The sequence below is a fragment of the Pinus tabuliformis genome, chromosome 9 (assembly GCF_031772625.1).
Source record: "Pinus tabuliformis cultivar Carrire ecotype Pingquan chromosome 9, CPIR1, whole genome shotgun sequence".
Lineage (NCBI taxonomy): Eukaryota > Viridiplantae > Streptophyta > Pinopsida > Pinales > Pinaceae > Pinus > Pinus tabuliformis.
The window spans coordinates 895,301,244-895,326,304 of NC_142307.1; the positions used below are offsets into that span (position 1 = coordinate 895,301,244).

At 35.1% G+C, this 25,061-nt stretch overlaps 1 pseudogene; it reads right to left on the bottom strand.

The window, feature by feature from the left end:
* Positions 1–13,387: 13,387 nt before the first annotated feature.
* LOC149151647 (two-component response regulator ORR21-like) lies at positions 13,388–17,114 on the bottom strand (annotated as a pseudogene).
* Between the last annotated feature and the right edge of the window lie 7,947 nt (positions 17,115–25,061).

The window sequence follows — 25,061 nt, forward strand, 5'->3', positions numbered from 1 at the left end:
TTAAAAAGTGATAATAATAATGAAAAATTAGTGGCTCAATAGCTGTTTAAAATTGTTTGTCAAGTATTTTACTTTAGAAAATAGTCTTTTGGATTAATTAGAAATGATAGTGTTATAGTCTTTTAAAATTTAATCAACATGAAATTCATTGGTTACATTATGCATATACATTATTAATTATCTGAAATTTTAAGGTAAGTGCACTCACTCCACGTTGTTAGTCTTTAATAATGTGCTTGGATTTCTGTGCAACTCTATTACTTCTCGATTACCACCACATTATGGGATTCACTCATCATACAGGAATAATGATGTTGATTCCACAAATGTCTCTAAGACAAAGAATTATGAGAAGAGACAAATTTCTCTTGCAATGAGCCTCTTAAAAGGTTATTATGGTCTTTCACCATTACAAGAGAGTAATGAAGGAACATATATGAAGTTATACAAAGAAGACAATGAAACACCATAGAAGTTGAACCATTTACCTCGCTAGAAACTTATGCAAATGGTGGACCTAAAGATGTAAATAGAAAGTTTAAGGTTTTCTTGAATGTCAATCTACAAAATAAGGCCAAAAGGGGGAAGAGTTGAAGTTTCCTTAAGAGTTGTTGATGATCTTGTTTTGAAGGAGGTGCTTGCTATGGATTCTAGTTGTAATTAAATCGAGAAAGCAAGTGAAAGCTCAGTTTGAAGGAAAACCAAGGTTGATGGGATGTAGTAGTTAACTAGTCCTTAAGAAAATCGCCTTAAGCAGGAATCCAATTATAATATAAAAGGTGGGAAAGGTTTTACTTTGAGACGAAGAACTAACAATAAATTTTCTATGACAAATGATGGTACAATTGCACTTGATCATCAGTTCACAATCAATGACCATTTTATGGATGATGCATTTGTTATAGGAGTTGGATCAATAAGAGGGTTGGGGAAATGTCTAGGGAATGCAAAACCTACAAAATAATTAATTTAAAAGGTAAGGAGATCGTCAAGCTGTTAGAAAATTATATGTTACAGAGCAATGGAACTCATACAATATTGCAGAAATATAAACATGGAAAATGCATAAAACAAGAGAGACACAAATATACATGGTTCACCCAATTTAGGCTACTTCCATGAAGAAATAGCCAGTCCTTCCTTTTATATTATCAAACAAACTGAAAATATACAACCTACAGTAGATCCCTTGTAATTCCCTCTTCTCTCTCGCTCAGTCTCCTCTCTCTTCTCACTCAGAATAAAGAAGATAATCAGGCTCCACACCCAACACAAGAACTCCTAGCTGGTAAGATTATGAAAGGTGGTGAGCTCCAGTATTGTAGCAATAATGCTACAACTCCTGGGGCTTCCTGTCTCTTAATTTTATCAACCCGGTAGTTCGTACAAACTTGGAAGCGGCGGTGCTATATGCACAAGTACTAGCTCTTGTCGCAGCTGTCACTTGGTCAGCTGACACAAGTCCGCTAGTGCTCAAGCCAACTTCTATAGGCTCTTAGAAGAAGCTTGCTAAATGATGGATGAAAGCTAGCTCAGAGAAAACTAATCTACTTGGCGAAAATGAACTGAAAGCAAATCAAAGCATGTAAACCTAGGAAACCCTAATTTGACTAGTCTAACCTCTACAATGCAAAGAATGTGAATAAAACTTCTACCAATGCTGTCATTACTTCTAATAAGTGAAAATGCATGAATCTAATCTACTTGCATCTAAAAAGACATCTTTTTGTATTTTTTCTTTAAGTGGATGGAGTGATTGTGATTTTGTGCTTATTAGGGTTTGGTTGTGCAGATGGGATGGAGAAGGAAGGAAAGCATGGGAAAGGTTGGGGAGGTTAGGAGAGGTCCCTAGGGATCCTTAGCATCCATCCACAGAGGTTCCTCACGTTCAGAGGCTCAGCAACCGAGTGAGTGGCCTCCTACAGGATGTCTGCAGGGGTTTCTACAGGAAAGTCCTGTAAGTCTTCTACATGATGTTCTGTAATTCTTCTACAGGATGTTTACGAATTGCATTTTTGAGGATGGATGGTTGATGGAAGATGCATGGATGGTTATGGAGGTAGGATGGGGGTCTGAAGTGACCTAGGAACTGATGGATGGAGTGATGAGATGATATGTGGAAGGCTGATTTGGCTTTAAGGTAGTTGAGACAACAATGGAGAAGAAGGTAAGGTTACTTGGCAAAAGAGAAGATAGGAGATGAGGGAACAGACTTGGTGATGGAGGAGCTGATCTGAACGAGGCTCAGATGAACGAGGAGGTGATGAAGATGATAGAGATGCCCTCAACAATGCTCATTCAAACGAATCAATGAATTCTTGCAAACAAACCAAGTCCTAGCTAACTTAATCTAATTGTCAATGAAATAAATGAACAACAGCTTTGTTTGGAAAGAGAACCATGTACTTCACGTGAGAAAGAGCATTCCAAAAGATCTAAAAGCATAACAAACTCCTACCAATCGATTCTAAGCATAAAAAGCTACGTTACCCATCAAAACCAACTACCATAACAAAGCAAGATCTAAAGAGCAGATTTTTATTTCAAGAACGCAGCAAACACAAAAAGATAAACAAGGGAGGTACTGGGCGCTTGAGATGGGCCCAACCCCAAGAGCTACAGCCTCCCATGAAAGATTTAGAGCTGGTGCAAAGCTGGATCCATCTTTATTAATCAAGAAATGAAAAGTACATCAAAACTGTCCACAAGGAGAACTTGAACATGAGCTGAAAGCAAAGCTAATCTATTGCATAAAAATCGAACTACAAACTAGCTAACTAATGGCTAAAACAAAATGACTAACTAGCTACAAAATGACTAACCACTAGCTAACCAAAATGAGGCCCCAAGCCTTCTTATTTATACAATTTGAGGACCCAACAGTCCTCCTAAAAGTTAGGGACTTGGCTGCCCAAGACTTGTAGTTAACAGCAGTCCTACTTGACTTGCTTGGCTGCCCTTGTGCTCATTGATTTGGTGGCCTTTGAACTCCGAGCTGATGGTGGAGAATTCGAGGTAAGGGCCCATAAATGAGGGGGCCACCTTCCTACAAATCCTCTAGCTTGTTCTCCCACGAATTTGGCTGCCAAGTGCTCATTAAGACCTTCAATTTTGTCTCCAAGTTGACCAACAAGGCTACACAAAGCACCCATTAGACTTGTTGGCATAATGACTAACCAAATTCACTCTATTAACATAAAAATAATAAAAAACATGCAATAAAAAAATGAGAATGGTGGATTAAGTCAAATTAGGAAGTTGAATGAGCCCAAATAATTGTACATTTTTGGGGCTCATCATCACCTCCCTACTGAAAGTGTTGCTCATCCTCTGAGCAACCAAATCTCTCCCCTTGTCTTTGATGGCCTTGGTGACTTCCTTGGCTAGCATTTCGGCCGATTTCTCCTTTGGCTTCCCACTTTTCAGACTTTCCTGTAGAAACTATTCGCTGGCTTCCTGTAGAAACAGTCTCTGTCCTCCTGTAGAACAGTCTGCTAGCTTTTCTTAGTGAATCCTCAGCCTTGTTATGAGTGCACAAGTTTATGCAATCGTATGGAAGAAATGGTGCCCTCTTCTCTGTCAAAGACAATTTACCAGCATTTTGTGTGAAAGCAAATATACCATCAAACTATCACCTCTCAGCTCCAAAGTAAGACCTTCACAGAAATCACCAAAGATGAACACCTTGCCAACAATTGCTCAAATGCTAAGTTGGACCAGTTAGCAAAATGAAGCTATCACCAAATCACCCCACTTTCAAAGGCTTTGGTAAGCAGGTTATTGTGCTTAAGCATATTAGTAAATTGAATAAGTAGCAATATACGAACACACCCAAGTCCCAAGTTGAAAACACCTTCCTCTTTTATAAATTTCACAAACATCAGTGAAATAAGGAGACACAAGACAATCAATTAGAACCAAGCCAAAATAGTGTTTTCAGGACTTCCTGTAGAACTGTCTCAGCATCCTGTAGAGAGGCCTTTGTGTCCAACATTTTCATTCTTTCTCTCTAAGTGGATGTCTTCGGCCTTCCCTGTTCATAGCTGATGGATATTTTTGAAGGAGGCTCCTCCTTTTGTTCCGCTTTCGTGTCCTTAATGACAATTTGCTCCTTTGACAGTGGTTTGGGTTTGCCCACTTTTATTTGTGTGCTCCTTTTTTTTTGCTTCAAAGTACATGAAGGTTTGCCTCTTTCCCTTCCTTTTTGGTCTTGGAGGTGTGCTAATGGTGGCAAGTATGGCTGCTGCCTCCTTTGATAGGATGTCCACCTTCGTCTCTTTGGGTTTTACCTTTTTGGGGCTTCCTGTAGAAGCCTGTTTCTGCAATTTCGGGCTTCCTGTAGAAGCCTGTTTCTGCAATTTTGGGCTTCCTGTAGGGAAAAAACAGCACCACTATGTCCTGCTCGGCTGTGGGTGATTTTCCTTTCAGCTTGGCTGTGGCTATCCTTCATCTTCTCCCCCTTTCTTCTCTTCTTCCTCATGGTTAGAAGGACTGATATCATAGGTGAGGGCTGTTATGTCACTTTCTGCTATCATGTCCTTGAAGGCTTCCCAATTTTCTTTCTAACTGTATGGTGTTCCTGTAACCAGCTTACAGAGGAGCACTTCCATGAGACTGTTTGACCCTTTTTTCTTTTTCCCTTTTTTTTTTTTGTTGTTTCTGAATCAAAGTCAGAGTCTAACCCAACGCGTATATTTCAATATGTATGGTGCAAGCCCTGCAAACAAATCAACAGTCATGTAGAAAACACAAATATGAGCATTTTCTTTGATTGGTGTTGTCCTTGTACGATTGGGCAGATTTGAAGAGACACTGTTTTGAGAGAAGGGTTAAGAAGGGAGCATTCTTAACCCTTGTTTCTGATGCCTGCTGACTGGGTAGAGGGAGCGCACTACTTCAGATCTGCTTTACCCATTTGCTGTGATGCCTCCTATTTCAAGCATTAAAACATATTCTATTAGCAAGTGTTTTTCAAGAAAATTCATGCATGGTCACCCTCCAATTCACAACAGCTCAATTCACCACTCTTTTGGAGTATATGGAAGAGTGTTTTCGATCCTACCACTTTCGGGATTCCCAACTTGTCGAAGAAAAATCCGAGCTTTTCTGCTCTAGAAGGCTCTGCTGTTCTTTCCTGTAGAACGTCTTCCTGTAGAAACACCTGTAGAGTGCCCCCACGCCTCTGAGCGAGCTTGATACGTGGGATAATTTTGAAAACAGGTAGAAACCAGTGGAGGATGACTAGTTCATCACTTTTGGAATCGGAGGATGCATACTTCAGTCAAGTGCAAATGGACAGCAGGTGGTGTGAGGTTCAGCCGAGCATTTTACACTGCTGCGTGATTCTTGGTGAGGGAGTGAAGTGGCCAGGTGTACGTGGCCACATGCAGACTGCAGTTCTATTTATTAACTGTATGTCTCCTTCTATTTGTTAATCAATTGAAGCCCTGTGCACTGAAGTTCAACAAATCTTCCATTAACTGTGTTTTTCAAATTTCTCATGAATGACCACACACGTATGCTGCGTGATTTTTTCCTTGAGCGCTAGAGAACTGGGTGTCTTGCTACCTTTCTAACTGAATCTCACCATCTCATCCATTCATGCAATGCTTTAGATTAGATTTATGCAAACAGAGGAACAAGTTTAGTCACGTACCTGCAAGTCGTGCGTGGTTGCTTTGCTGCATGCCTGTGTTGATCTTCATTTGCTGCATGCATGTGTTGATGTAGTTGCATGATGGCTTGATTGATGATTCATGGTTTTTTTTTCTTGTGCAGGCGTCCTTTGGCCGGATCCAAGCTCCAGACAATTGTTTCCACGTTCAAATCTGCACGTCCAAGCTGCTGTTGCTGCATCTTCACCAAACCAGAACTTGTTTTCGACATTTCTCCCAAACACCAAAGCGGATCGAGCTGAAACTTGCTGAGCATGTTTCTATCACCATTATGCATCTCCCATAGCAAATTCGTGATCAATGGATGCACGGATTTCGAGAAAAATGGAAAATGGATGAAGATTTCAGAGGTCGATTTCTCGGAAACCGTGCATCAGAATCAGCTGAAACTGCTTGGGTAGGCTACTATCACCCATGTGCATCTCCCCATGAAACAGGTTTTGAAATGGATGCACGGTTATGGAGAAAATGCAAAAATGGCTGATGGTGATGGAGGTTGATTTCTTGGAAACCGTGCACCGGAATTGCATGAAACTGCTTAGGCATGTTTTCATCGACCTTGTACAATCCCCCATAAAACGGTTTGTCAAAAGGATGCATGGTTTTCAAGTTATGGCAAAAACAAATTTGGTTCTATGGATTTTTGCCTCAAGGCTTTTTGCATGTGCTTGCATGGGATGACAAAATGAATTTTGATTGTGATGCAGGTGTGGAGATGATGGAGGATGAGTTGGAAGACTGCATGAGGACCTCTGAACCCTTGAGGAAGCTATCATGCTCGCCAAACCACATTTTGAAATGCATGCCTAGTTTCCCACAATTTCTACAGGAAGATCCTGTAGAAGCACAATGAGAAGCACAAGGAGGTGAAAAAAATGATGGATGAAGGCAAGGGATGGACACACAAGTGCTTGCAGGCCTAACCAATAGGCTCCCACCATCAGATTCACTTTTGAAATTGGATTTGGCTCGTCCAAAGGTTCTACAGGATGTTTCCTGTAGAAATTCAGAGCTTTCCTGTAGAAGACACAGTTTTGAGGAAAGAAGCATAATGACATAAAAAAATGATGGAAAAGGGGTGAGGAATGGAAACATAGATGAGTGTAGGCCTCATGGACATATTCCAAGCCTTCAGGTCCTCTTTGGAGATCAATTTGGCTTTTTTGTAAGCTTCCTGTAGAAGATACGAAACTTCCTGTAGAAGGCACAAAAACTCCTTTGACCTTGATTTGAGTGCTCCTCCTGCCTTGCAACCTGAAATGCCATTGCTGCAACATAAAATTATTCAATGATGATTAGCTTTATTTTTCTTTTTCTTTTTTTTTCTCTTTTTTTTTGAAAAACAACTAGGGCGCCTCATGGAGGTTTTCACCCTAATTGCCTGCCTTGGGCGCCTCCAAGGGAGGTTTTCACTCAAAGATCTTTTTCTCTTTTATTTTCTTTTCTTTCCAACCCATTGACCGCCTCATGGAGGTTTTCAATCAATGAGCCAATCTAAGGCGCCTCCGAGGGGGTTTTCACCTTAGATTTTTATTTTTCTCTTATTTTCATTTTTTTCATTTCTTTTTTTTTTTCTTTTTTTTTCATTTTTTTCTACCCTACCCTACTTGAAAACAAAATCATTTTTAAGTATAAGAATACTTCCAATGGAGCCATGTGCACATCGAGATTAGAGACAAAATGATGTGAAGGCTCGAAATGCATGCTTGGAAAAGTATCCAGATCTCAGAGACCAAATGATCTGGCTTTGAAGGGATCAAACGAAGTTGAGGAAGAAAGTACTACTGCAACTTAGTGATCTTCTGAAACCATATCTCAATATAGCTTTGATATCCTTGGTTCTTTTGCTGATCTGGATCATTCTTCATGTCACCTTCTATCATGACCTTCTGATCTTCCTCTTTTTGCTGATCTTTCTCTTGAATACATGGAAGATTTGATGGTAACCATGAGGGATCTTTCTTTATCTCTGATTCTGATGTCTTCTCTTCATTAAGTGCAACCCATGGTTCTTTGATCTCCTCTTTGGAATCTTCTTTTGCTTTTGGTCCTTCAATGTTGTCAATAGATTCCCTCTTGTGCAACACTCTTCTTGAGCTTTGGTGAACATCATTGAGCTCACGAGGAATCATTTGTACATGTTGTGCCTCAGATTTGCAATTGGGTTGAGCTGCTCCATTGCATGGTTTTGGAAATGGAGGTACGGGTGGCTGAGTGGAGGTGTGAAATTGAGATGGAGATGCATGGCATTGTGGTTGGGTAGGCATTTGGGGTTGCCTTGGTGGAGGAGGAGGCGATGGTTGTGGATGAGCAGGTGGTGGAGGAAAATGAGCGGGATGAGAGTTATACTGGGGCCTCCACTCCTGATAAGGTGCATTCCACTGAGGTTGTGGCTGAGCATAAGAGTGAAATGAATGAGCAACTGGTTGGGCATAGTATGGATCTGTGAAGGAACAAGGAGAATATGACCAAGGAGGAGGTGTAGACTAGGAAGGATGAGCAGGGGGATCCCAAGAAGGCATGAAAGTGGCTTGATAAGGGTCATAATAGGTCTCGGATGTCCCTTGTAGTTCCTGCTGGTAGGGTATGGGTCCATGTGGCCTCCTTTGGTTCATATAACAGAGTGATTCAGTGGCTCTCCTGGCTCTTTGATATGTAGCTTTGATTCTGGGCAAGGAAGGGCACTGATCTGTAGGATGGTATTCCTCGCAGATGAAACACACTTCTAGGGAGTGCATTGGACACTCGTTCCTAGGATGCTTTTTAAGGCACCTAGGACAAAAAATGACCAAAGCCCTCTTGTCTTCCTCTTGCTTCTTCTGGATCCGCAAGGTATCCAGTTGCATGGCAAGAAACTGCCTCATATCACTCTTGAAATCTTTGATCTGATTTTCAAATTCATCTTTGGACAAGATGTTGCTCCCAACATCTCTACTTGTAGCCATTTGCTTCAGAGGAATGTTTCTTCTTCTTCTCCCCTAGAGATTCTTCAGATATGTCTTGATGTCCACCCAGGGGTCCCTTCATCACAGCCATCGAAGAAGAACGTTGGCTGTGTGAAGCAGTGGGGGTGTTGTGCAATCATTTTTCTAACTTATCTCTACTCCTACAAAGCATGAAATAGATTGAACTGCAACTAACTATCTTGCGAAATTGAAAGGAAAGCAAGAAAGGACTAATCTATTTTGCTCAAATGAAATTGCAAGAATGAAATGCTAGGCTACGCTTGCGAAATTGAAACACTAATCTACGCTTGCAGAATTGAAATGCGGAATTGAAAGGCTATTCTAGGAAAGCAGGAAATGCTAATCTATGAAAGCGAGAAATACTAATCTAGGAAAGCAAGAAAGGCTAATCTACTTTTGCATAAATGAAATTGCATAATGGAAATGAAATAAACTACTTAGAAGAAGGTTGTAGTAGAAAATAGAAGAATAGCAACAATCACCAATACTCTGCCGCTTCGCCGGCAACGGCGCCAAAAAGATGGTGAGCTCCAGTATTGTAGCAATAATGCTACAACTACTGGGGCTTCCTGTCTCTTAATTTTATCAACCCGGTAGTTTGTACAAACTTGGAAGCGGCGGTGCTATATGCACAAGTACTAGCTCTTGTCGCAGCTGTCACTTGGTTAGCTGGCACAAGTCCGCTAGGGCTCAAGCCAACTTCTATAGGCTCTCAGAAGAAGCTTGCTAAATGATGGACGAAAGCTAGTTCAGAGAAAACTAATCTACTTGGCGAAAATGAACTGAAAGCAAATCAAAGCATGTAAACCTAGGAAACCCTAATTTGACTAGTCTAACCTCTACAATGCAAAGAATGTGAATAAAACTTCTACCAATGCTGTCATTACTTCTAATAAGTGAAAATGCATGAATCTAATCTACTTGCATCTAAAAAGACATGTTTTTGTATTTTTTCTTTAAGTGGATGGAGTGATTGTGATTTTGTGCTTATTAGGGTTTGGTTGTGCAGATGGGATGGAGAAGGAAGGAAAGCATGGGAAAGGTTGGGGAGGTTAGGAGAGGTCCCTAGGGATCCTTAGCATCCATCCACAGAGGTTCCTCACGTTCAGAGGCTCAGCAACCGAGTGAGTGGCCTCCTACAGGATGTCTGCAGGGGTTTCTACAGGAAAGTCCTGTAAGTCTTCTACAGGATGTTCTGTAATTCTTCTACAGGATGTTTACGAATTGCATTTTTGAGGATGGATGGTTGATGGAAGATGCATGGATGGTTATGGAGGTAGGATGGGGGTCTGAAGTGACCTAGGAACTGATGGATGGAGTGATGAGATGATATGTGGAAGGCTGATTTGGCTTTAAGGTAGTTGAGACAACAATGGAGAAGAAGGTAAGGTTACTTGGCAAAAGAGAAGATAGGAGATGAGGGAACAGACTTGGTGATGGAGGAGCTGATCTGAACGAGGCTCAGATGAACGAGGAGGTGATGAAGATGATAGAGATGCCCTCAACAATGCTCATTCAAACGAATCAATGAATTCTTGCAAACAAACCAAGTCCTAGCTAACTTAATCTAATTGTCAATGAAATAAATGAACAGCAGCTTTGTTTGGAAAGAGAACCATGTACTTCACGTGAGAAAGAGCATTCCAAAAGATCTAAAAGCATAACAAACTCCTACCAATCGATTCTAAGCATAAAAAGCTACGTTACCCATCAAAACCAACTACCATAACAAAGCAAGATCTAAAGAGCAGATTTTTATTTCAAGAACGCAGCAAACACAAAAAGATAAACAAGGGAGGTACTGGGCGCTTGAGATGGGCCCAACCCCAAGAGCTACAGCCTCCCATGAAAGATTTAGAGCTGGTGCAAAGCTGGATCCATCTTTATTAATCAAGAAATGAAAAGTACATCAAAATTGTCCACAAGGAGAACTTGAACATGAGCTGAAAGCAAAGCTAATCTATTGCATAAAAATCGAACTACAAACTAGCTAACTAATGGCTAAAACAAAATGACTAACTAGCTACAAAATGACTAACCACTAGCTAACCAAAATGAGGCCCCAAGCCTTCTTATTTATACAATTTGAGGACCCAACAGTCCTCCTAAAAGTTAGGGACTTGGCTGCCCAAGACTTGTAGTTAACAGCAGTCCTACTTGACTTGCTTGGCTGCCCTTGTGCTCATTGATTTGGTGGCCTTTGAACTCCAAGCTGATGGTGGAGAATTCGAGGTAAGGGCCCATAAATGAGGGGGCCACCTTCCTACAAATCCTCTAGCTTGTTCTCCCACGAATTTGGCTGCCAAGTGCTCATTAAGACCTTCAATTTTGTCTCCAAGTTGACCAACAAGGCTACACAAAGCACCCATTAGACTTGTTGGCATAATGACTAACCAAATTCACTCTATTAACATAAAAATAATAAAAAACATGCAATAAACAAATGAGAATGGTGGATTAAGTCAAATTAGGAAGTTGAATGAGCCCAAATAATTGTACATTGTTGGGGCTCATCAAAAGGATCTCAACAATCAAGTCAGGTTCTTGGTGCAAATCTAAGGGTTATATTCATGGTTTATTGACATCTTCTATGGCCCAATCTATTTTTCAAGGAATACCCAGACTATTGAATGGGAGGAGGATTAAGTTGTCGATTGATTAATGTAATATTATTAGTTATTTTTTTACACTATTTTCCTACTCAAGCAATATATAAGTTTCTTGATTAGATTGTTGAATATTGGATGCATTTGAAGCTCTTTCTGGAATATTTTGATAGGTTGATAGTAGAGATTGGAAAATTCATTTATTTCATCCATTTATATTACATTCATTACCAAAGGAATTCTCATACATGTATGTACTCTATATCAATCACTTTAGACATGACAATGTTCCCAAGGCTACATTATTTCCTTTTTGTTTTAAACAAGGAGGCATACATTTGCCTTGTATACTCTATTGAATAAAATTACACTTTTCCCATATAGGTTTATGTCGAGCTATTGAGTAGTATTCAAGAAATTCTTGAAATATATGAAATTCATTGATCAATTGATACACGTACAAGATCTCTTTGCAATGCCTCCTAGCAGAGGAAGTTTAAGGTTGAGCATGAAATACTCTTTTAAAGCTTTAATCCTTTCCTTCAATGGTTAAGGACTCTTTGGGTCATCAACTTATCAAGTGTATAAGTATATTTATTTTAAAAACTCATGCTTACCTCTATTTACATAATTATGACTTGAGGGTTTCATAGGATTTTATATAGTTTTTATAAAATTTTGGTGATTCGTGACATTGCTCCCGATGCTATCTTGAATGGAGCATGCTTCAGGAGTGAATTTGAGGGGGGGGGGGTGGGGGAGGGACACTTCCTTACAACCTAGCTACAAATTTCAAAACCACTTTATAGAAACAAAGATATAGAAAAAAAAAAAAGAACTAGATTAAAGAAAAATATGCAAGTCAAATTTGCCAAAAAAAGTAATCACGGGCTCAATCATTGACAAAAAATGTAACAGGAAAGATATTATGACTGCAAGCCATGTAATTTGTAACCAATTTCATTTTAAATTGTATTATTACATGCTAACATATAACCATAAAAGATGGAATAAGGGTAACAATCAAATTGTAATGTTATATTGTACCTCAGGTTATAATGCAACTCACGAGTGTTTGCAAGAGGACACCCTTTTAAAGAAAATTCTCATAAGCTCATCTCATTTTCTGAAAGAAACACATTCTCCATATTTACATGATCCATCAGATAACCTTCCCTGAAATTAATTTGACTCTCTTTAGTGGATTACTCACTTTCACATCGTCCACCAATCCTTGGAAGAATTGTATTCACTAGGAGATTGAAATCCAAATTCGTATTTGGATCACAAAAACCAATGTTCTACCCCTGTAGTTGAGCAACATATTTTCTCACAATTTTATGATTAATAAGAGATGCCTGGCTCAACTTCGTACTTAATATAGGATTTGAAATAGTTCCCAAATATTGATTATGATTTTACATGTCTTGTTTTAATTTGATTCATACCCTATCTAAGGCCAACATTATTATAAAAAATAATAGGAAGCTTAGGTCTTCTATTTTCAGATGTCAACAATTCACTTGTGTTCCCAGTGTTGTTTTTCACTCCACTATTAGAGGACATGAAGATATATTTTGTTGGGTTACGATGATGAGGGTTACGCCCTACAAGGGAACTGACAGGCGGAAAAAAAAAAAAAAAAAAAAAAAAACTTCCATTGACATACAATCAACATTCGATGCATTTAAAATGATTTCCGTTAAATTTTGCACACCTAGACATCTATTTCTTAGAGGGTCACCCACTAAATGTCTAGTTGTTGCTAACCCTGACAATGTTGCACCATTACCCCAGTTGCCATTATTTACATTAGTATTAGGTTGTTGAGAAGAGATTACCATGTTAATATCACTTTCCCCCAATATTTAACCAACAGTCCTTTCAATGGTTAAGGTGGTCAAACCTCTTACATGCTTATGTTGCTAATGTTGCATCAATTCCAACACCAAATCATTATTTGTTAAATTCACTGAGATGTTTCCACTACTACCTCCACCAAGACCAATAAGAAGAATAATTGTAGATGACATCTACCATTGCATTGTTTGAAATAATTCAGGATCATCCACATGAGAAATTATATTTCCAAGTCTAGTAATTTTTTTTTTTTTTTTTTTTTTTTTTTTTTTTTTTTTTTTTATAATTGATCTAGTTCAATTCTAGTTGATAAACAAGGAAATGTAGTCCCTACATTGTTTACAAGTGCAATTCCTTGAGATCTTCCAATTATTTTTCTTTTCCCATGGCATGGAAAAGAGGAATATTGGAGAATTATAGAGGGGTTTAGGCCTGGAAAACCCAAGCTTATTGAACCATTTAATCTATAGAGAAACCCTGCTTGCAATGATTTAAGACCAAGAGCAGAAACTTGACCAGATAAAACAAGAAATTGCAAATCACCAATTCCATCCACTTGGCAAAGAGAAGAAAACAAGGATTCTATGCCTCCTCCAAATTCATTGTCCATGCTACCTTGTTGAATAGCCATGGCACTAAGCCTTTTCAAGTACAATATATATTTCTATAGATTATTAAGAAAAAAATACACACCATCAAAAAATAAGTTTTAATGTTAATCAATTAAGACAAATATGTGAGTCACGTGTGATTTCTCTGTTTAATTAAGTTATACACATATTTAAATTAGAGATTAAAGAGACCTCTAGAAACAACGAAATCATAAAAAAGGAAATAATGCAATATATCTATAGATTGAAATCCAAAATAAAAGCATGAAAGATGACTCGATTTTAGATATGTAAAAAATATAGTAGAAACTCAACTACAACTGTAGATGGCTTGCGACATTTTCTCGTGTCAATCCTTGAACATTCATAAGCTCCAATATTCTCTTTGGAATGACTTCTGTACCACAAAGTAATCATATCAACATCAAAATACATGTGAAAAAATCCTATTATTAAGAGATAATCATGAAAAATTCTCCTCCAAAGAATAGTGATTTACTTGTAAATGTAATACTTGTTTACATACAACTACATTCATATTAAAATTAATAGAAATTGCTTCTAGAGGAAATGAGTAGCCAAAAAATACATTCTGGTAACAAGTAACTCGTTATGTCAATGGTCATACATTGAAAAGATAAATTTTCAAAGTTAAAATTCTAAATAGGAAGGTTTCTTATTGTTTATTCCCAATGTATTAACAACATTGACAAATTGTTGATGCAACTGCACTAATCAAACAAATCTTGGATTTTTTTTTAAGTTAAAGGGTTTTCCATATTAGGTTCATCCTCATCATCATTTTTTTCTTTGCTCTTGTTGTTAAGCTTCCAACTATAATATGTTCCATCATTGGCACTGGACCCATGTTCTCCATCCTTTGTTCCATGACTAAACTTTTCATTTGCATCTCCATGGTCTAATTTGTCATGATCCTTGTTCATTGTCCTCCCATTTTCTCACAACATGCTTCCATATATTATTTATTTCTTCAAGTCTGACATGCTTCATCAGGTAATCACAAGACTCATGAGTTATCCCCTTCATCACAACACCTGTATTTCCATTTTCTGACATCAATGTATCATACAAAAGACAACAATTTAATAGAACATCGCACTATAAGAATCCATAAATCAACGTACATTTTCAGTGCCATGTTCATAGTAATCATATCCATGGGAAAGAAAATTATATTGCAATTTATGGGTGGTTGTTCTTTGATTAATTCCTCCATGTCATCAAGTCTTTACAACTTAGATAATATAAACTCATTTTTTCTATAATATCTACCAATTCGAGTGGGAAGAGGATTAATTATGTAGTCTTCCAGTACAATGTAAGTGACAATTAAAGAAGGAAAATCATGTTCCTTATAATAATTGGAAATTCAAAGCTATCCTCTCTAAATGCGCCCAACTCCAGTACCAACCCCAATTCAGTTATAAAATACCATGGAACATGTAGCACATAACGTATCTTCGAAATTCCTACTTTATATGAAACTTGTTTCCTTATCTAGGGCTTAAGGTTACAAAACTAAAAAAGATAAGGTCAAACTATTGTACATAGTTATCAGGTTTTTGAATTTCAAGTTAGCATGCATCCTCTACCTTTCTTCACTACTTCTAGTCCTTGTTCTACCAAAAGGAAATTGGCTTCGATCATTCCATTAGTACATGACATATTTTAGCTTCCATAAACCTTTTAAGGGAATTAACAGAAAAAATAAGTAACAAAAAAATAGAAGAAATCAAACTTCTATGTCTTCCAAATGAAATCCTACACTTACTAATAGCATAAAGGTCCGTTTCTAGTGCCACAAGTTCCAGCAACTTGAATACATCCATGTCAAGGATATAGACATCACTTATCACAAGGTCAAATTTGGCTTTATTGTCCCTTAACAAGTTCAGTGTTGTGATTGGTTGCGCACATGATGTAACTGCAAACACAGAAGCAAGGATAACATCATTTTATTAAAAAATTAACAAGTTAAAATGATAAAATGTTTGAAAAATAAGCACCAGAAACATTAGGAAAGAATTTAAGACCTTCTCTGCCAGTTGGGTCAAATCCAAAAAAATAGTGGTCATAGAAATATCAACTCTTGTGCCTTATAACAACTATAAAGTAGAGAAAATGGAAATTCATACTAATTGAGTTGGAAAACAACCAGTAAGGGAGTTTAGACTCATCTAGCACTTACAGTGACATAGAATGGAGAGGAAAAAACATTGTGATAAGATGTTTCACTAACCAAATCATTTTTTATTCAACAACAAGAAGTCAATGCACACCTATATTTAGAAAACATCTATAATTCTTTAGTTGTTTATACTACAATGTTTCTTTGACTTCTTTTATATTTTTTCTAAAAAATAATTTAGCCTTTCAGACCCTATCTTCTATAGCTTCCTCTTGAAATATTTGTTCACTCATGGAATACTACCATAACTCCATCTTCAAACTATGAACTCTGCCATGCTTCTACCACTTCATATTCCTAATCTTCTTTCTGCCATTTTTCTTGATAGTAGCATTTAATCTCTTCTTAACTTCATGGTTGAAAGGTTGTTTGAATGATTTCTTCTTAATCTTCAAAAAGTTCCACACCCTTTCCTACATCATTTTATTCATGTTCTCTTTTAGTTATAACTATAACTAGATTATTGTCATGTCTACTTGCCCACTCAAAATTAATGTTAAAAACATCTTCATTATGCTCTGCAGTGAGAGGTTTCTCTAGTTCTTCTTTCTTCTCTGCCTTTTTAACTACATTGAGGCTATCTTCCACTATTATATAGTTGGTGTAAATTCTCATCAAAAACTCATGAATCACTTTATCCTCTTCTTAATCATTAATTGTTTCAGCATCATGCATTTTTTCATGATTAATTTTAACTATTTCTTTATAAATTGCTGCTAAACTAGTGGCTTCAACCTTCAATTCTTCATCAAACATGGCACTTTCCATTTTTACAAAATCAATCCTTTTTTCAAAAAAGACACCAATGATTTCATTGACATAATTTTCATCCACTTTATGGTGATATATCAGAGCATGCATGTAGTATTTAACAATTTTAACTTCACCAAATACATAATTTCTTGCTAGATTCATGAGAGATCCATTTCTATCTCTACAAACCATTACTTCATATGAAAAATATATTTTTTATTATCAAACTTAAATGCCTCAATCTTTGATAGAAATAGGCCATCATCAACTACAATCGTACCAACTAGACCGCACATTCTATTCACTTTTCTTTTAAAAGCTTCACCATAATCAACAAGGTCTATTGTTGGATTTCCTAATTCACAACTCACTTTGTAGTCACCATCCACATGTGTCTCGTAACAATGGGATTCACCATCATCTTTACCATCCATGTTACAGTGGGGTTCTAGAGAATTTATATGCTCTTTCTCTACTTCACACATAGAGGCTTCAACTTATCACTCAGTAATTGTTTCTGTGTCTTCTTCATCCATATGCATGTTTGCATGATAGGTTCCACTTTTATAATCTTTATGATCATCATCAACATTTGAGTGGGACTCCTAGAGTCTTGCTCATTTAGTCTCAAACATGTAATTTACTTTCTATTGATTCTTCAATAAAGTGTAACATAAGTTTTTGCTTTATGTGACTTTCCTTTATACCAAATTCTACTTCCACGGTCTTCCATGCTTCCTAGGATGATCTAGCTTTTAATACCATGCATAAGTACTTCTCATCCAATGAATTTTTTATAAGATCCAATACTAAGGCATCGCATGCTTCATCATATGGGTTATTAGATCGATACTCAATCAACTCTTTACATTGAAGAAAAGTTTTCATTTTGACAATTCCCAAAAGATAAACAATTTACCAGTAAATTTTAGAAGTATTACGAGATTTATCCTAATTCATTCATCCTTTAATTTTTCTACTTCATCTACTTTTCTTTTAGATGCTCCAAATGTGGCGAGAACCTCTATGAGTTGTTCAAAATACCTTTGCTCTTCCTTTCGATTTATTTTCTTAGCGTTCTTCAGTCTTTGTTTGTGACCCACGACTACCATATTTATTTTGTCTTTTGGCTTCTTTGCTTATTTGGTTAGCCTTCTACAAATGAACTTTGCATACACTTGATTATCTTTAAAAGGAAACAGTTTAACCTTCACTTTAAGGGTGGATCCCAAAAACTACTAGCAACTTTTCTAAGCTATTATATGCATATTCTTATAGAGGTTCATGGCTCCAACTTACTATGGAGACTCCTTCTTTGGTTAGTTGTGGTAGCTCTTTCCTCTTCATATGGTGGTGGATTTATAGGGAACTCACCCTAATATTTTAATAGCTATCTTTGTAAACTCTCAATGAGCTATAGTTTCTACTTATGGACCAATGGATGCAAACATTGATTCATCGGCTACTCACAATAGCCAAAGCTCTTAGTGGAAATAGCTCATGACTTTCTTAACTCTTTTTTTTCATTGAAACCTTGCTAAACCTTTCTACAATACCATTTATTGTTTAGAGGTAGAGATAAACATGAAAACACAAGACAAATAAGTACACAAACTTCAAATTGAATAAATAATTTCTATTCATTAATTATTCTCTCATATCCATCCATCGAGTTACTCTTATTTTGTCTTCTTACTTCACATTACAATGACCCAACCATGAGTATATAAGCACTAAACTTTAAAAATATGGAATCACGAAAACTTTAACTTTACTTTCATCGTGCAAACTATGACTTGACGCTTTGACTAGAATTTTCTAACTTCACTTTAACATAAATCAAAATTTTTCTTTTCCTTAACTTAGCTTTCCTTGACAAGTCATTAACTTTTTAACTTTGACTCACTTGACCTCTAATATTAGACTTAACTTTCTTTCCTTCAATTAACTTAACTCTTCATACATTGCATGCATATGAGAGTACTTGATATTTCTATCAAGTGAAACTATTTTGATCTATGACAAAGTTGTGATCGATGGCAGTAACTCAAATAGGAAAATTGGGGATATGTTTGTATGAATTGTGTGCTTTTTAAATTGTTATACAAGCATATAGTTCACCTGATTGCAAGACATTTGAATATTTAACAGTTAGGCCAATTGTGTTGTTGATTCTCTAAGATTACTTTCATTCATATCATTTTCATATTGGTTATGTTAAGGCATAATTGTATGGAATGATTATCTACATACTTCAATAAATGTTAAACTTATGAATTTTAATAATCATGAAATATAAAAAGTGAGGGGTAGTATGGAATCACATGGTTTCAAATTGAGAAAATCGATGAGATGGAATGAGTCACGATGCACCAAAGAACTATATTGATGGGCCATCTAGGGGGGGCCATTTGGCATGAGAATGGATTTTTAGGTTAAATTAAAGTTTATTCTAGACTCTTTCAACCTCCTTCATAATCTATTGATATATATCTCTATTAAGTGAGGAGGATAAATTGCATAGTCGTTATTACCTAGTTTGAAATGACATAAATTACTAATCTTAATTACTTTCTTAATAATGAATTCATGGTTTTCTAATTACTAGATGAAAATCTTTACCAAAAGTTTAATACCTAACAATACATTGATATCAAAAAGTATAAACTTCATTTTGTATATATATGTTTTTTACAATATTAGTAGAAAAAAATTTTACAATAAGAAAAAATTTAAATACTAAAATTATCTAAGATATAATTAAATTATTGTTATTTATCTCTCTGATATATTTTTTCAATAGTGAAAAGAATTTTAAGATGTGAGTATAAGACATGTGCAAGAACCAAATTTATGATTTTCCATTTAGAAAGAAAAAACGAAGGTTTAAAATGAATAACTTGATGAATTTGTATTTTAACTTTTTTCGATTTCTTCATATATAGTTTTCATAATATATATATATATATATATATATATATATATATATATATATATATATATATATATATATATATATATATATATATATATATATATATATATATATATATATATATATATACATATATATATATATAGATAGATATATTTTGAGAAAATATTTCATTTTCTTTATCATTTTATTGTATCTAATTTCATGCAAATTTATATCAAAGTTTTAGTTGAAGTAATTTATAGCTTTTCACATATTTAAAAACGTAAATAATTGTAGGTCATGGAGTGTAACTCAATTGAGAAACACCTTCTTATGAAGTACTATGTAAAGGCATGATATTCAAAGTTCAAATCCCTGTGACTTAGGTCAACAAAAAAATAAATATTTATCTATTTATTTATTATATTTTTAGAATGTGGTATATGTATTGTAATTGTCTTGAAATCAAATTATCTTTAATGTATTAATTTTAAGTAATTTTGAATATAATTTTAAAAAAAATATACACTAAATTAAATACTTAGAATTTAGTTAAGAATATTCTAACTTTTCAAAATGTTATATTTTAATTAATATAATATAAAAGAAAGAAATTGATATGATTAATTTTTATGTGGTTTGAATATCTATTTTAAAAAATTAAAAATATAATTATCCACTATCAACTCATGGATTCTCTATGCAAACTTTCTGAATGCAACGAAAAACAAGTTGTCTCTAATCGTGTCAATGGAGATTGAAAGGACAAAAGAGGAATTGATGTCGAGGAAATCTTACAAGGAAAGGTTATCGCTTTCTTCAAAGTTGGCTACCCCTACAAAATCAAGAACCCAACAAGTTGGTCTTTTTATATAAGATAATGTGAATGGTTATTGAAATAGCAGCCTCAGAATATGCATGAGACAGCAGTAGCCTGCAAGTTGGTGGACTTAGGGCAACTGTCAGAGTAACTTTTTCATGTGTTAGGTAATATTGGCTTAAATTGATATGGTTTTGTCTTAATTGTTGATATTCTTAAATGGGTTTTGTCTTAATTGTAATTGTCTTAAGAGGCCATTGTCTTAAATATAAAGTTTTGTCATAAAATGTTTCTGTCTCAAACTATTTTTGTCTTAAATACAAAGTTTTGTCTTAAACTCTTTTTTCTTATATATAAAGTTTTGTTTTAAAATATTTTTGTCTCAAACTGTTTTTGTCTTAAATATAATATTTTGTATTAAAACGTTTTTGTCTCAAACTATTTTTGTCTTAAATTTTATATTTAAGATAATTCAACTAATATTAAATGTTAATGTAAAATAACTGAAATAAAAAAGTGAATTCTTAAGACAAAAAAAATGTCTTAAAAGTACCCTTAGTATAATTGTGATGTTGAAGTTATATTTCAATGGATTTGGATAAAAGTTGGAAAAAAAACATAATGTTTCAAGTTAAGTAAGGAGCTTGTGAAGCTAATGACTTTGGACAGAAAATGCCAATCAATCCTTCAATATTTTAGTGTAGCTAGTGTGTTTGTGAAACTTTTCCTAGCTAGCTGAGGTGATTGATACTTTTAAGGAAGTAGATATAAAAAAGGGAAAGTAAAAATTTTCACTATAAAAAAATAAATCAAATAAATCTTAACAATATTTTTTATTATTAAATTAATATCTTGATGAATATTAATTGAATATAATTAAAATATACATTAATAAAATTATATTTACTTTAAATTATATCGTAATAAAAACACAAAATTTGCAAGAAAATAAAATTCAAATTTTATTACAACTTTTTTTATTTCATAACTGTACTCGAGTTGTGTGTGATCCCTAGTGAAATAACTTGCTTGGATCTTGTCCAACTTGTCCAATTACTACCAACCGGGCCAAAATTTTTGACCTTAACAAATAACTATCTAGAGATGTGTGTTGATTTACAAATTCATTTTCTCGGGGCAAGAGAATTGTAAAATTTGTCACAATTGACAATGTTAGCCTTAATAGTTAACTCATTGGAGACGGGGATTGATACTTGTTTGCATGTGGTTCCAACCCATATATTCATGATTCGGAAGGAACTCAAATTAAAAAGCATGGATATTTCAAAATGTGAGTTGGTCGATAGACATCTTCATGAGTCTAGGTAATGAAGCATGAAAAGTTGAAGACAATGCCATAAATTCAGTGTTTCGGTACCTTATAAATGGGGTGGGGATGCTAGTAAAACCCGGCTTATTAGCTACTAAAAAATCACTAAAATTTACATATAAACTACCATTTTTCAATTGGTGAACAATAGTGGCTAATTTACAGTATATAACGTGACCAACTTTTAGTCTTATTTAGCTCAGTCATTAATTGGTTGTCTCAATTTTATTGACTAGTAGTATATTTGATGATAAATTTGGTCATTAATTTAGTAATTGTTTAGATGACAATGTTAGCCTTAATAGTTAACTGATTGGAGACAAGGCTTGATACTTGTTTGCAACTGGTTCCAACCCATATATTCATGATTCACAGGGACAGCAAATTTAAAATCATGAATATTTCAAAATGTGAGTTGGTCGATAGGCATTTTCATGAGGGTGGGTAATGAAGCATGAAAAGCAGAAGACAATGCCACAAATTCAGGGTTTTGTACCTTATAAATGGGGTATCGATATTCCATGAAGGCTAGTCATTATGGAGGAATGATGCGACCAAAAGTGGATTGTAGCGCTCGCTCTAATATTAATCTTCAATTTTTTTCTCCTTGATTCCTATCATGTCAATTTGGTCCTATCAATTTCTTCATAACTTTCTTATATAGTGGTAGCTTCAACCTTCAATACTTCATCAAACATGGTTCTTTTCATATTTCCACAATCAATATTTTTCAAAAAAGAGACCACAAACTTCATCAACATAAGTTTCATCCACTCTATGGTGAGATATCTGAGCATGCATGTGGTAATGAACAATTTCATCTTCACCAAATTCATCATTTATTGCTAGATTCATGAGATATCCATTTTTGAGCTCGACAGACCTTTACTTCATATGAAAATTTGTCTTTTTTAGTCTGAAACTTAAATTCTTCGAACTTTGATGTAAATAGGTCATCATCAACTACAATCATACCAACTAGATCATACATGTTATTCACTTGTTTATTGAAAGCATCACCATCATCAACAAGGTCTATTGTTGTATTTTGCAATTCACAACTCACTTTGCAGTCACCACCCACATGTGTCTCGTCATAGTGGATTCACCATAATCTATATCACCCATGTTACAAGGGGGTTATAGATCATTTATATGTTGTCTCTATACTTCACACTTAGAGGCTTCAACTTCTCACTTAACAATTGTTTGTGTTTCTTCTTAATCCATATGCATGTCTGCATGATGGTTTTCAATTTTATAGTCTTATGACCATCATCCACATTTGAGTAGGATTCCTAGAGTCTTTCTCATTTACTCTTAAACCTAAAATTGAATTTCTATTGATTCTTCAACATACAGTCACATAATTCACTGTTACATGTCACTTTCCTTTATACAAAATTCTACTTCTAGGGTCTTCCATGCTTCCTAAGAAGATGTAGCTTTTACTACCATGCACAATTACTTCTCATCCAATGGTATGTTTTATAAAATCCAATATTAATGAATCACATACTTCATCATATGGGTTATTAGACCGATACTAAATCAACTCTCTACATTGCGGAAAATTTTTCATTTTGACAGCTGCCAAAAAATAAATAATTTACGAGTAAATTTTTGAAGTATTACTAGATCTATCCTGATCCATTCATCCTCAAATTTTTCTACTTCATCTACTTGTCTTTTAGATTCTTAAAATGTGGTGACAACCTTTATGTGTTGCTCGAAATACTTTAGCTCTTCCTTTCGATTTATTTTCTTAGTTTTCTTTAATCTTGGTTTGTGACCCATGACTATTGTATTTCTTTTATCTTTTACTTCTTTCCTTATTGTGTCAGCAATCTAGAAATGAATGTTGCATACACTTGATTATCCTTAAAACTAAACATTTTAACCTTCACTCTAACTGTGGCTCGCAACAACTACTATAAACTTTTCTAAGCTCTTCTACGCAGATTCTTATGGAGGCTCATGGCTACAACTTGTGATGGAGACTCCTTATTTGGTTAGTTGCGGGGCCTCTTTCCTCTTGATATGGTGGTGCCTCTGTAGGCTACTCACCCTAATATTTTAGTAGCTAGATTTAAAAAATCTCAATGAGCTATAGTTTCTATTTATTGACCAATAGATGCAAAATTCGATATGTGGGTTACTCACAACAGCCAAGGCTCTTAGTGGAAGTAGCTCATGATTTTCTTACCTCTTTTGGTTCTTTGATACCTTGTTAAACCTTGCTCTGATATAAATTGTTAATTAGAGGCAAAGATAAACATGCAAATACAAGACAAATAAGTACACAAGCTTCAAATTGAATAGAAAAGTTCTATTCATTAATTATTCTCTCATATACATCCACCGAGTTACTGCTTTTCTCTCTTCTTAATTCACATTACAATGACCCAACCATGAGTATATAATCACTAAACTTTATAAATATGGAATCATTCAAACTCTAACTTTCTTCTCAACATGCTAACTATGACTTGACAATTTAACTAAACTTTTCTAACTTCACTTTAACATAAATCGATGTTTTTCTTTTTCCTAACTTAGCTTTTCTTGACAAAGAATTCACTTTTAACTTTGACTCACTTGAATTCTAATATTGGACTTAACTCTCTTTCCTTCACTTAACTTAACTCTTGATACATTGCATGCATATGAGAGTACTTAGTATTTATGTCAAACAGAACAATTTTGATCTATGAAAAAGTTGTGATTTGTGTTAGTAAATCAAATAGGAAAATTGGGGATAGGTTTGTATGAATTTTGTGCTCTTTAAATTTCTGTTCGAGACTAGAGTTCACTTGGTTGTAACACATTTGAATATTTGACAATTGTTAAGCCATTTGAGTTGGTAATTCTATAAGATTACTTTCACTCATATCATTTGCATGTGAGTTATGTTAAGGCATAATTGTATGCAATGATTATCTACATACTTCAATAAATGTTAAACTTATGAATTTTAATCATCGTAAAATATAAAGGGTGAGGTGTAGCATGGAATCATGTAGTTTCAGATTGAGAAAATCGATGAGATGGATTGAGTCACGATGCACCACAAACGTATAGTGATGGGCCATATCGGTGGGCCATTTGGCCTGGCAATGGATACTTAGGTTAAATTAAAGTTTATGCTAGAGTCTTTCAATCTCCTTCATAATTTGTTTATATATATCTTTACTAATTGAGGAGGATGAATCACATAGTCGTTATTCCCTAGTTTGAAATGATATCAAGTTCTCCTCTTAGTTAGTTTCTTAATAGTGAATTCATGGTTTTCTAATTACTATTGAAAATCGTTA